We start from the raw sequence: 12,430 nt of genomic DNA on the forward strand, positions 1-12,430 counted from the left end.
TAGCAGTTCTGGACGTGTGGGGTGTCGCATCGTCCTGCTGGAATTGTCCAAATCCCTTGCAAAGCATCCCAAATATGCTCAATAATGTTCACATCTGGGGAGTCTGGTGGAGAGCGGAAGTGTTGAAACTTAGAAGGGTGTTCCTGGAGCCACTCTGTAGCAGTTCTGGACGCGGGGGGGGTGTCGCATCGTCCTGCTGGAATTGTCCAAATCCCTTGCAAAGCATCCCAAATATGATCAATAATGTTCACATCTGGGGAGTCTGGTGGAGAGCGGAAGTGTTGAAACTTAGAAGGGTGTTCCTGGAGCCACTCTGTAGCAGTTCTGGACGTGTGTGGTGTCGCATCGTCCTGCTGGAATTGTCCAAGTCCCTTGCAAAGCATCCCAAATACGCTCAATAATGTTCACATCTGGGGAGTCTGGTGGAGAGCGGAAGTGTTGAAACTTAGAAGGGTGTTCCTGGAGCCACTCCGTAGCAGTTCTGGACGTGTGGGGTGTCGCATCGTCCTGCTGGAATTGTCCAAATCCCTTGCAAAGCATCCCAAATACGCTCAATAATGTTCACATCTGGGGAGTCTGGTGGAGAGCGGAAGTGTTGAAACTTAGAAGGGTGTTCCTGGAGCCACTCTGTAGCAGTTCTGGACGTGTGGGGTGTCACATCGTCCTGCTGGAATTGTCCAAATCCCTTGCAAAGCATACCAATTACGCTCAATAATGTTCACATCGGGGAGTCTGGTGGAGAGCGGAAGTGTTGAAACTTAGAAGGGTGTTCCTGGAGCCACTCTGTAGCAGTTCTGGACGTGTGGGGTGTCGCATCGTCCTGCTGGAATTGTCCAAATCCCTTGCAAAGCATCCCTAATATGCTCAATAATGTTCACATCTGGGGAGTCTAGTGGAGAGCGGAAGTGTTGAAACTTAGAAGGGTGTTCCTGGAGCCACTCTGTAGCAGTTCCGGACGTGTGGGGTGTCGCATCGTCCTGCTGGAATTGTCCAAATCCCTTGCAAAGCATCCCAAATATGATCAATAATGTTCACATCTGGGGAGTCTGGTGGAAAGCGGAAGTGTTGAAACTTAGAAGGGTGTTCCTGGAGCCACTCTGTAGCAGTTCTTGACGTGTGGGGTGTCGCATCGTCCTGCTGGAATTGTCCAAATCCCTTGCAAAGCATTCCAATTACGCTCAATAATGTTCACATCTGGGGAGTCTATTGGAGAGCGGATGTGTTGAAACTTAGAAGGGTGTTCCTGGAGCCACTCTGTAGCAGTTCTGGACGTGTGGGGTGTCGCATCGTCCTGCTGAAATTGTCCAAATCCCTTGCAAAGCATCCCAAATATGCTCAATAATGTTCACATCTGGGGAGTCTGGTGGAGAGCGGAAGTGTTGAAACCTAGAAGGGTGTTCCTGGAGCCACTCTGTAGCAGTTCTGGACGTGTGGGGTGTCGCATCGTCCTGCTGAAATTGTCCAAATCCCTTGCAAAGCATCCCAAATATGCTCAATAATGTTCACATCTGGGGAGTCTGGTGGAGAGCGGAAGTGTTGAAACTTAGAAGGGTGTTCCTGGAGCCACTCTGTAGCAGATCAGGACGTGTGGGGTGTCGCATCGTCCTGCTGGAATTGTCCAAATCCCTTGCAAAGCATCCCAAATACGCTCAACAATGTTCACATCTGGGGAGTCTGGTGGAGAGCGGAAGTGTTGAAACTTAGAAGGGTGTTCCTGGAGCCACTCTGTAGCAGTTCAGGACGTGTTGGGTATCGCATCGTCCTGCTGGAATTGTCCAAATCCCTTGCAAAGCATCCCAAATATGCTCAATAATGTTCACATCTGGGGAGTCTGGTGGAGAGCGGAAGTGTTCAAACTTACAAGCGTTTTCCTGGAGCCACTCTGTAGCAGTTCTGGACGTGTGTGGTGTCGCATCGTCCTGCTGGAATTGTCCAAATCCCTTGCAAAGCATCCCATATATGATCAATAATTTTCACATCTGGGGAGTCTGGTGGAGAGCGGAAGTGTTGAAACTTAGAAGGGTGTTCCTGGAGCCACTCTGTAGCAGTTCCGGACGTGTGGGGTGTCGCATCGTCCTGCTGGAATTGTCCAAATCCCTTGCAAAGCATCCCAAATATGCTCAATAATGTTCACATCTGGGGAGTCTGGTGGAGAGCGGAAGTGTTGAAACTTAGAAGGGTGTTCCTGGAGCCACTCTGTAGCAGTTCTGGACGTGTGGGGTGTCGCATCGTCCTGCTGGAATTGTCCAAATCCCTTGCAAAGCATCCCAAATACGCTCAATAATGTTCACATCTGGGGAGTCTGGTGGAGAGCGGAAGTGTTGAAACTTAGAAGGGTGTTCCTGGAGCCACTCTGTAGCAGTTCTGGACGTGTGGGGTGTCGCATCGTCCTGCTGGAATTGTCCAAATCCCTTGCAAAGCATCCAAAATATGCTCAATAATGTTCACTTCTGGGGAGTCTGGTGGAGAGCGGAAGTGTTGAAACTTAGAAGGGTGTTCCTGGAGCCACTCTGTAGCAGTTCTGGACGTGTGGGGTGTCGCATCGTCCTGCTGGAATTGTCCAAATCCCTTGCAAAGCATCCCAAATACGCTCAATAATGTTCACATCTGGGGAGTCTGGTGGAGAGCGGAAGTGTTGAAACTTAGAAGGGTGTTCCTGGAGCCACTCTGTAGCCGTTCTGGACGTGTGGGGTGTCGCATCGTCCTGCTGAATTTGTCCAAATCCCTTGCAAAGCATCCCAAATATGCTCAATAATGTACACATCTGGGGAGTCTGGTGGAGAGCGGAAGTGTTGAAACTTAGAAGGGTGTTCCTGGAGCCACTCTGTAGCAGTTCTGGACGTGTGGGGTGTCGCATCGTCCTGCTGGAATTGTCCAAATCCCTTGCAAAGCATACCAATTACGCTCAATAATGTTCACATCTGGGGAGTCTGGTGGAGAGCGGAAGTGTTGAAACTTAGAAGGGTGTTCCTGGAGCCACTCTGTAGCAGTTCTGGACGTGTGGGGTGTCGCATCGTCCTGCTGGAATTGTCCAAATCCCTTGCAAAGCATCCCAAATATGCTCAATAATGTTCACATCTGGGGAGTCTGGTGGAGAGCGGAAGTGTTGAAACTTAGAAGGGTGTTCCTGTAGCCACTCTGTAGCAGTTCAGGAGGCGTTGGGTATCGCATCGTCCTGCTGGAATTGTCCAAATCCCTTGCAAAGCATCCCAAATATGCTCAATAATGTTCACATCTGGGGAGTCTGGTGGAGAGCGGAAGTGTTGAAACTTAGAAGGGTGTTCCTGGAGCCACTCTGTAGCAGTTCTGGACGTGTGGGGTTCGCATCGTCCTGCTGGAATTGTCCAAATCCCTTGCAAAGCATACCAATTACGCACAATAATGTTCACATCTGGGGAGTCTGGTGGAGAGCGGAAGTGTTGAAACTTAGAAGGGTGTTCCTGGAGCCACTCTGTAGCAGTTCTGGACGTGTGGGGTTCGCATCGTCCTGCTGGAATTGTCCAAATGCCTTGCAAAGCATCCCAAATATGCTCAATAATGTTCACATCTGGGGAGTCTGGTGGAGAGCGGAAGTGTTGAAACTTAGAAGGGTGTTCCTGGAGCCACTCTGTAGCAGTTCTGGACGTGTGGGGTGTCGCATCGTCCTGCTGGAATTGTCCAAATCCCTTGCAAAGCATCCCAAATACGCTCAATAATGTTCACATCTGGGGAGTCTGGTGGAGAGCGGAAGTGTTGAAACTTAGAAGGGTGTTCCTGGAGCCACTCTGTAGCAGTTCTGGACGTGTGGGGTGTCGCATCGTCCTGCTGGAATTGTCCAAATCCCTTGCAAAGCATCCAAAATATGCTCAATAATGTTCACAACTGGGGAGTCTGGTGGAGAGCGGAAGTGTTCAAACTTAGAAGGGTGTTCCTGGAGCCACTCTGTAGCAGTTCTGGACGTGTGGGGTGTCGCATCGTCCTGCTGGAATTGTCAAAATCCCTTGCAAAGCATACCAATTACGCTCAATAATGTTCACATCTGGGGAGTCTGGTGGAGAGCGGAAGTGTTGAAACTTAGAAGGGTATTCCTGGAGCCACTCTGTAGCAGTTCTGGATGTGTGGGGTGTCGCATCGTCCTGCTGGAATTGTCCAAATCCCTTGCAAAGCATCCCAAATACGCTCAATAATGTTCACATCTGGGGAGTCTGGTGGAGAGCGGAAGTGTTGAAACTTAGAAGGGTGTTCCTGGAGCCACTCTGTAGCAGTTCTGGACGTGTGGGGTGTCACATCGTCCTGCTGGAATTGTCCAAATCCCTTGCAAAGCATACCAATTACGCTCAATAATGTTCACATCTGGGGAGTCTGGTGGAGAGCGGAAGTGTTGAAACTTAGAAGGGTGTTCCTGGAGCCACTCTGTAGCAGTTCTGGACGTGTGGGGTGTCGCATCGTCCTGCTGGAATTGTCCAAATCCCTTGCAAAGCATCCCTAATATGCTCAATAATGTTCACATCTGGGGAGTCTGGTGGAGAGCGGAAGTGTTGAAACTTAGAAGGGTGTTCCTGGAGCCACTCTGTAGCAGTTCCGGACGTGTGGGGTGTCGCATCGTCCTGCTGGAATTGTCCAAATCCCTTGCAAAGCATCCCAAATATGATCAATAATGTTCACATCTGGGGAGTCTGGTGGAAAGCGGAAGTGTTGAAACTTAGAAGGGTGTTCCTGGAGCCACTCTGTAGCAGTTCTGGACGTGTGGGGTGTCGCATCGTCCTGCTGGAATTGTCCAAATCCCTTGCAAAGCATTCCAATTACGCTCAATAATGTTCACATCTGGGGAGTCTGGTGGAGAGCGGAAGTGTTGAAACTTAGAAGGGTGTTCCTGGAGCCACTCTGTAGCAGTTCTGGACGTGTGGGGTGTCGCATCGTCCTGCTGAAATTGTCCAAATCCCTTGCAAAGCATCCCAAATATGCTCAATAATGTTCACATCTGGGGAGTCTGGTGGAGAGCGGAAGTGTTGAAACCTAGAAGGGTGTTCCTGGAGCCACTCTGTAGCAGTTCTGGACGTGTGGGGTGTCGCATCGTCCTGCTGGAATTGTCCAAATCCCTTGCAAAGCATCCCAAATATGCTCAATAATGTTCACATCTGGGGAGTCTGGTGGAGAGCGGAAGTGTTGAAACTTAGAAGGGTGTTCCTGGAGCCACTCTGTAGCAGATCAGGACGTGTGGGGTGTCGCATCGTCCTGCTGGAATTGTCCAAATCCCTTGCATAACATCCCAAATACGCTCAACAATGTTCACATCTGGGGAGTCTGGTGGAGAGCGGAAGTGTTGAAACTTAGAAGGGTGTTCCTGGAGCCACTCTGTAGCAGTTCTGGACGTGTGGGGTGTCGCATCGTCCTGCTGGAATTGTCCAAATCCCTTGCAAAGCATCCCAAATATGCTCAATAATGTTCACATCTGGGGAGTCTGTTGGAGAGCGGAAGTGTTGAAACTGAGAAGGGTGTTCCTGGAGCCACTCTGTAGCAGTTCCGGACGTGTGGGGTGTCGCATCGTCCTGCTGGAATTGTCCAAATCCCTTGCAAAGCATCCCAAATATGATCAATAATGTTCACATCTGGGGAGTCTGGTGGAGAGCGGAAGAGTTGAAACTTAGAAGGGTGTTCCTGGAGCCACTCTGTAGCAGTTCGGGACGTGTGGGGCGTCGCATCGTCCTGCTGGAATTGTCCAAATCCCTTGCAAAGCATACCAATTACGCTCAATAATGTTCACATCTGGGGAGTCTGGTGGAGAGCGGAAGTGTTGAAACTTAGAAGGGTGTTCCTGGAGCCACTCTGTAGCAGTTCTGGACGTGTGGGGTGTCGTATCGTCCTGCTGAAATTGTCCAAATCCCTTGCAAAGCATCCCAAATAAGCTCAATATTGTTCACATCTGGGGAGTCTGGTGGAGAGCGGAAGTGTTGAAACCTAGAAGGGTGTTCCTGGAGCCACTCTGTAGCAGTTCTGGACGTGTGGGGTGTCGCATCGTCCTGCTGGAATTGTCCAAATCCCTTGCAAAGCATCCCAAATATGCTCAATAATGTTCACATCTGGGGAGTCTGGTGGAGAGCGGAAGTGTTGAAACTTAGAAGGGTGTTCCTGGAGCCACTCTGTAGCAGTTCTGGACGTGTGGGGTGTGGCATCGTCCTGCTGAAATTGTCCAAATCCCTTGCAAAGCATCCCAAATATGCTCAATAATGTTCACATCTGGGGAGTCTGGTGGAGAGCGGAAGTGTTGAAACTTAGAAGGGTGTTCCTGGAGCCACTCTGTAGCAGTTCTGGACGTGTGGGGTGTCGCATCGTCCTGCTGGAATTGTCAAAATCCCTTGCAAAGCGTACCAATTACGCTAAATAATGTTCACATCTGGGGAGTCTGGTGGAGAGCGGAAGTGTTGAAACTTAGAAGGGTGTTCCTGGAGCCACTCTGTAGCAGTTCTGGATGTGTGGGGTGTCGCATCGTCCTGCTGGAATTGTCCAAATCCCTTGCAAAGCATCCCAAATATGATCAATAATTTTCACATCTGGGGAGTCTGGTGGAGAGCGGAAGTGTTGAAACTTAGAAGGGTGTTCCTGGAGCCACTCTGTAGCAGTTCCGGACGTGTGGGGTGTCGCATCGTCCTGCTGGAATTGTCCAAATCCCTTGCAAAGCATCCCAAATATGCTCAATAATGTTCACATCTGGGGAGTCTGGTGGAGAGCGGAAGTGTTGAAACTTAGAAGGGTGTTCCTGGAGCCACTCTGTAGCAGTTCTGGACGTGTGGGGTGTCGCATCGTCCTGCTGGAATTGTCCAAATCCCTTGCAAAGCATCCCAAATACGCTCAATAATGTTCACATCTGGGGAGTCTGGTGGAGAGCGGAAGTGTTGAAACTTAGAAGGGTGTTCCTGGAGCCACTCTGTAGCAGTTCTGGACGTGTGGGGTGTCGCATCGTCCTGCTGGAATTGTCCAAATCCCTTGCAAAGCATCCAAAATATGCTCAATAATGTTCACAACTGGGGAGTCTGGTGGAGAGCGGAAGTGTTGAAACTTAGAAGGGTGTTCCTGGAGCCACTCTGTAGCAGTTCTGGACGTGTGGGGTGTCGCATCGTCCTGCTGGAATTGTCCAAATCCCTTGCAAAGCTTCCCAAATATGCTCAATAATGTTCACATCTGGGGAGTCTGGTGGAGAGCGGAAGTGTTGAAACTTAGAAGGGTGTTCCTGGAGCCACTCTGTAGCCGTTCTGGACGTGTGGGGTGTCGCATCGTCCTGCTGAAATTGTCCAAATCCCTTGCAAAGCATCCCAAATATGCTCAATAATGTTCACATCTGGGGAGTCTGGTGGAGAGCGGAAGTGTTGAAACTTAGAAGGGTGTTCCTGGAGCCACTCTGTAGCAGTTCTGGACGTGTGGGGTGTCGCATCGTCCTGCTGGAATTGTCCAAATCCCTTGCAAAGCATACAAATTACGCTCAATAATGTTCACATCTGGGGAGTCTGGTGGAGAGCGGAAGTGTTGAAACTTAGAAGGGTGTTCCTGGAGCCACTCTGTAGCAGTTCTGGACGTGTGGGGTGTCGCATCGTCCTGCTGGAATTGTCCAAATCCCTTGCAAAGCATCCCAAATATGCTCAATAATGTTCACATCTGGGGAGTCTGGTGGAGAGCGGAAGTGTTGAAACTTAGAAGGGTGTTCCTGTAGCCACTCTGTAGCAGTTCAGGACGTGTTGGGTATCGCATCGTCCTGCTGGAATTGTCCAAATCCCTTGCAAAGCATCCCAAATATGCTCAATAATGTTCACATCTGGGGAGTCTGGTGGAGAGCGGAAGTGTTGAAACTTAGAAGGGTGTTCCTGGAGCCACTCTGTAGCAGTTCTGGACGTGTGGGGTGTCGCATCGTCCTGCTGAAATTGTCCAAATCCCTTGCAAAGCATCCCAAATATGCTCAATAATGTTCACATCTGGGGAGTCTGGTGGAGAGCGGAAGTGTTGAAACTTAGAAGGGTGTTCCTGGAGCCACTCTGTAGCAGTTCTGGACGTGTGGGGTGTCGCATCGTCCTGCTGGAATTGTCCAAATCCCTTGCAAAGCATACCAATTACGCTCAATAATTTTCACATCTGGGGAGTCTGGTGGAGAGCGGAAGTGTTGAAACTTAGAAGGGTGTTCCTGGAGCCATTCTGTAGCAGTTCTGGACGTGTGGGGTGTCGCATCGTCCTGCTGGAATTGTCCAAATCCCTTGCAAAGCATCCCAAATATGCTCAATAATGTTCACATCTGGGGAGTCTGGTGGAGAGCGGAAGTGTTGAAACTTAGAAGGGTGTTCCTGGAGCCACTCTGTAGCAGTTCTGGACGTGTGGGGTGTCGCATCGTCCTGCTGGAATTGTCCAAATCCCTTGCAAAGCATCCCAAATACGCTCAATAATGTTCACATCTGGGGAGTCTGGTGGAGAGCGGAAGTGTTGAAACTTAGAAGGGTGTTCCTGGAGCCACTCTGTAGCAGTTCTGGACGTGTGTGGTGTCGCATCGTCCTGCTGGAATTGTCCAAATCCCTTGCAAAGCATCCCAAATATGATCAATAATGTTCACATCTGGGGAGTCTGGTGGAGAGTGGAAGTGTTGAAACTTAGAAGGGTGTTCCTGGAGCCACTCTGTAGCAGTTCCGGACGTGTGGGGTGTCGCATCGTCCTGCTGGAATTGTCCAAATCCCTTGCAAAGCATCCCAAATATGATCAATAATGTTCACATCTGGAGAGTCTTGTGGAGAGCGGAAGAGTTGAAAATTAGAAGGGTGTTCCTGGAGCCACTCTGTAGCAGTTCTGGACGTGTGGGGTGTCGCATCGTCCCGCTGGAATTGTCCAAATCCCTTGCAAAGCATACCAATTACGCTCAATAATGTTCACATCTGGGGAGTCTGGTGGAGAGCGGAAGTGTTGAAACTTAGAAGGGTGTTCCTGGAGCCACTCTGTAGCAGTTCTGGACGTGTGGGGTGTCGCATCGTCCTGCTGAAATTGTCCAAATCCCTTGCAAAGCATCCCAAATATGCTCAATAATGGTCACATCTGGGGAGTCTGGTGTAGAGCGGAAGTGTTGAAACCTAGAAGGATGTTCCTGGAGCCACTCTGTAGCAGTTCTGGACGTGTGGGGTGTCGCATCGTCCTGCTGGAATTGTCCAAATCCCTTGCAAAGCATCCCAAATATGCTCAATAATGTTCACATCTGGGGAGTCTGGTGGAGAGCGGAAGTGTTGAAACTTAGAAGGGTGTTCCTGGAGCCACTCTGTAGCAGTTCTGGACGTGTGGGGTGTCGCATCGTCCTGCTGGAATTGTCCAAATCCCTTGCAAAGCATCCCAAATACGCTCAATAATGTTCACATCTGGGGAGTCTGGTGGAGAGTGGAAGTGTTGAAACTTAGAAGGGTGTTCCTGGAGCCACTCTGTAGCAGTTCTGGACGTGTGGGGTGTCGCATCGTCCTGCTGGAATTGTGCAAATCCCTTGCAAAGCATCCCAAATATGCTCAATAATGTTCACATCTGGGGAGTCTGGTGGAGAGCGGAAGTATTGAAACTTAGAAGGGTGTTCCTGGAGCCACTCTGTAGCAGTTCTGGACGTGTGGGGTGTCGCATCGTCCTGCTGGAATTGTCCAAATCCCTTGCAAAGCATCCCAAATACGCTCAATAATGTTCACATCTGGGGAGTCTGGTGGAGAGCGGAAGTGTTGAAACTTAGAAGGGTGTTCCTGGAGCCACTCTGTAGCAGTTCTGGACGTGTGGGGTGTCGCATCGTCCTGCTGGAATTGTCCAAATCCCTTGCAAAGCATCCCAAATACGCTCAATAATGTTCACATCTGGGGAGTCTGGTGGAGAGTGGAAGTGTTGAAACTTAGAAGGGTGTTCCTGGAGCCACTCTGTAGCAGTTCTGGACGTGTGGGGTGTCGCATCGTCCTGCTGGAATTGTCCAAATCCCTTGCAAAGCATCCCATATATGCTCAATAATGTTCACATCTGGGGAGTCTGGTGGAGAGCGGAAGTATTGAAACTTAGAAGGGTGTTCCTGGAGCCACTCTGTAGCAGTTCTGGACGTGTGGGGTGTCGCATCGTCCTGCTGGAATTGTCCAAATCCCTTGCAAAGCATCCCAAATACGCTCAATAATGTTCACATCTGGGGAGTCTGGTGGAGAGCGGAAGTGTTGAAACTTAGAAGGGTGTTCCTGGAGCCACTCTGTAGCAGTTCTGGACGTGTGGGGTGTCGCATCGTCCTGTTGGAATTGTCCAAATCCCTTGCAAAGCATCCCAAATATGCTCAATAATGTTCACATCTGGGAAGTCTGGTGGAGAGCGGAAGTGTTGAAACTTAGAAGGGTGTTCCTGGAGCCACTCTGTAGCAGTTCTGGACGTGTGGGGTGTGGCATCGTCCTGCTGGAATTGTCCAAATCCCTTGCAAAGCATCCCAAATATGCTCAATAATGTTCACATCTGGGGAGTCTGGTGGAGAGCGGAAGTGTTGAAACTTAGAAGGGTGTTCCTGGAGCCACTCTGTAGCAGTTCTGGACGTGTGGGGTGTCGCATCGTCCTGCTGAAATTGTCCAAATCACTTGCAAAGCATCCCAAATATGCTCAATAATGTTCACATCTGGGGAGTCTGGTGGAGAGCGGAAGTGTTGAAACTTAGAAGGGTGTTCCTGGAGCCACTCTGTAGCAGTTCTGGACGTGTGGGGTGTCGCATCGTCCTGCTGGAATTGTCCAAATCCCTTGCAAAGCATACCAATTACGCTCAATAATGTTCACATCTGGGGAGTCTGGTGGAGAGCGGAAGTGTTGAAACTTAGAAGGGTGTTCCTGGAGCCACTCTGTAGCAGTTCTGGACGTGTGGGGTGTCGCATCGTCCTGCTGGAATTGTCCAAATCCCTTGCAAAGCATCCCAAATATGATCAATAATGTTCACATCTGGGGAGTCTGGTGGAGAGCGGAAGTGTTGAAACTTAGAAGGGTGTTCCTGTAGCCACTCTGTAGCAGTTCAGGACGTGTTGGGTATCGCATCGTCCTGCTGGAATTGTCCAAATCCCTTGCAAAGCATCCCAAATATGCTCAATAATGTTCACATCTGGGGACTCTGGTGGAGAGCGGAAGTGTTGAAACTTACAAGTGTGTTCCTGGAGCCACTCTGTAGCAGTTCTGGACGTGTGTGGTGTCGCATCGTCCTGCTGGAATTGTCCAAAGCCCTTGCAAAGCATCCCAAATATGATCAATAATGTTCACATCTGGGGAGTCTGGTGGAGAGCGGAAGTGTTGAAACTTAGAAGGGTGTTCCTGTAGCCACTCTGTAGCAGTTCCGGACGTGTGGGGTGTCGCATCGTCCTGCTGAAATTGTCCAAATCCCTTGCAAAGCATCCCAAATATGCTCAATAATGTTCACATCTGGGGAGTCTGGTGGAGAGCGGAAGTGTTGAAACCTAGAAGGGTGTTCCTGGAGCCACTCTGTAGCAGTTCTGGACGTGTGGGGTGTCGCATCGTCCTGCTGGAATTGTCCAAATGCCTTGCAAAGCATCCCAAATATGCTCAATAATGTTCACATCTGGGGAGTCTGGTGGAGAGCGGAAGTGTTGAAACTTAGAAGGGTGTTCCTGGAGCCACTCTGTAGCAGTTCTGGACGTGTGGGGTGTCGCATCGTCCTGCTGGAATTGTCCAAATCCCTTGCAAAGCATCCCAAATACGCTCAATAATGTTCACATCTGGGGAGTCTGGTGGAGAGCGGAAGTGTTGAAACTTAGAAGGGTGTTCCTGGAGCCACTCTGTAGCAGTTCTGGACGTGTGGGGTGTCGCATCGTCCTGCTGGAATTGTCCAAATCCCTTGCAAAGCATCACAAATATGCTCAATAATGTTCACATCTGGGGAGTCTGGTGGAGAGCGGATGTGTTGAAACTTAGAAGGGTGTTCCTGGAGCCACTCTGTAGCAGTTCTGGACGTGTGGGGTGTCGCATCGTCCTGCTGGAATTGTCCAAATCCCTTGCAAAGCATCCCAAATATGCTCAATAATGTTCACATCTGGGGAGTCTGGTGGAGAGCGGAAGTGTTGAAACTTAGAAGGGTGTTCCTGGAGCCACTCTGTAGCAGTTCTGGACGTGTGGGGTGTCGCATCGTCCTGCTGAAATTGTCCAAATCCCTTGCAAAGCATCCCAAATATGCTCAATAATGTTCACATCTGGGGAGTCTGGTGGAGAGCGGAAGTGTTGAAACTTAGAAGGGTGTTCCTGGAGCCACTCTGTAGCAGTTCTGGACGTGTGGGGTGTCGCATCGTCCTGCTGGAATTGTCCAAATCCCTTGCAAAGCATACCAATTACGCTCAATAATGTTCACATCTGGGGAGTCTGGTGGAGAGCGGAAGTGTTGAAACTTAGAAGGGTGTTCCTGGAGCCACTCTGTAGCAGTTCTGGACGTGTGGGGTGTCGC

This window comes from Schistocerca nitens, chromosome 4 (genome assembly GCF_023898315.1).
Source record: "Schistocerca nitens isolate TAMUIC-IGC-003100 chromosome 4, iqSchNite1.1, whole genome shotgun sequence".
Lineage (NCBI taxonomy): Eukaryota > Metazoa > Arthropoda > Insecta > Orthoptera > Acrididae > Schistocerca > Schistocerca nitens.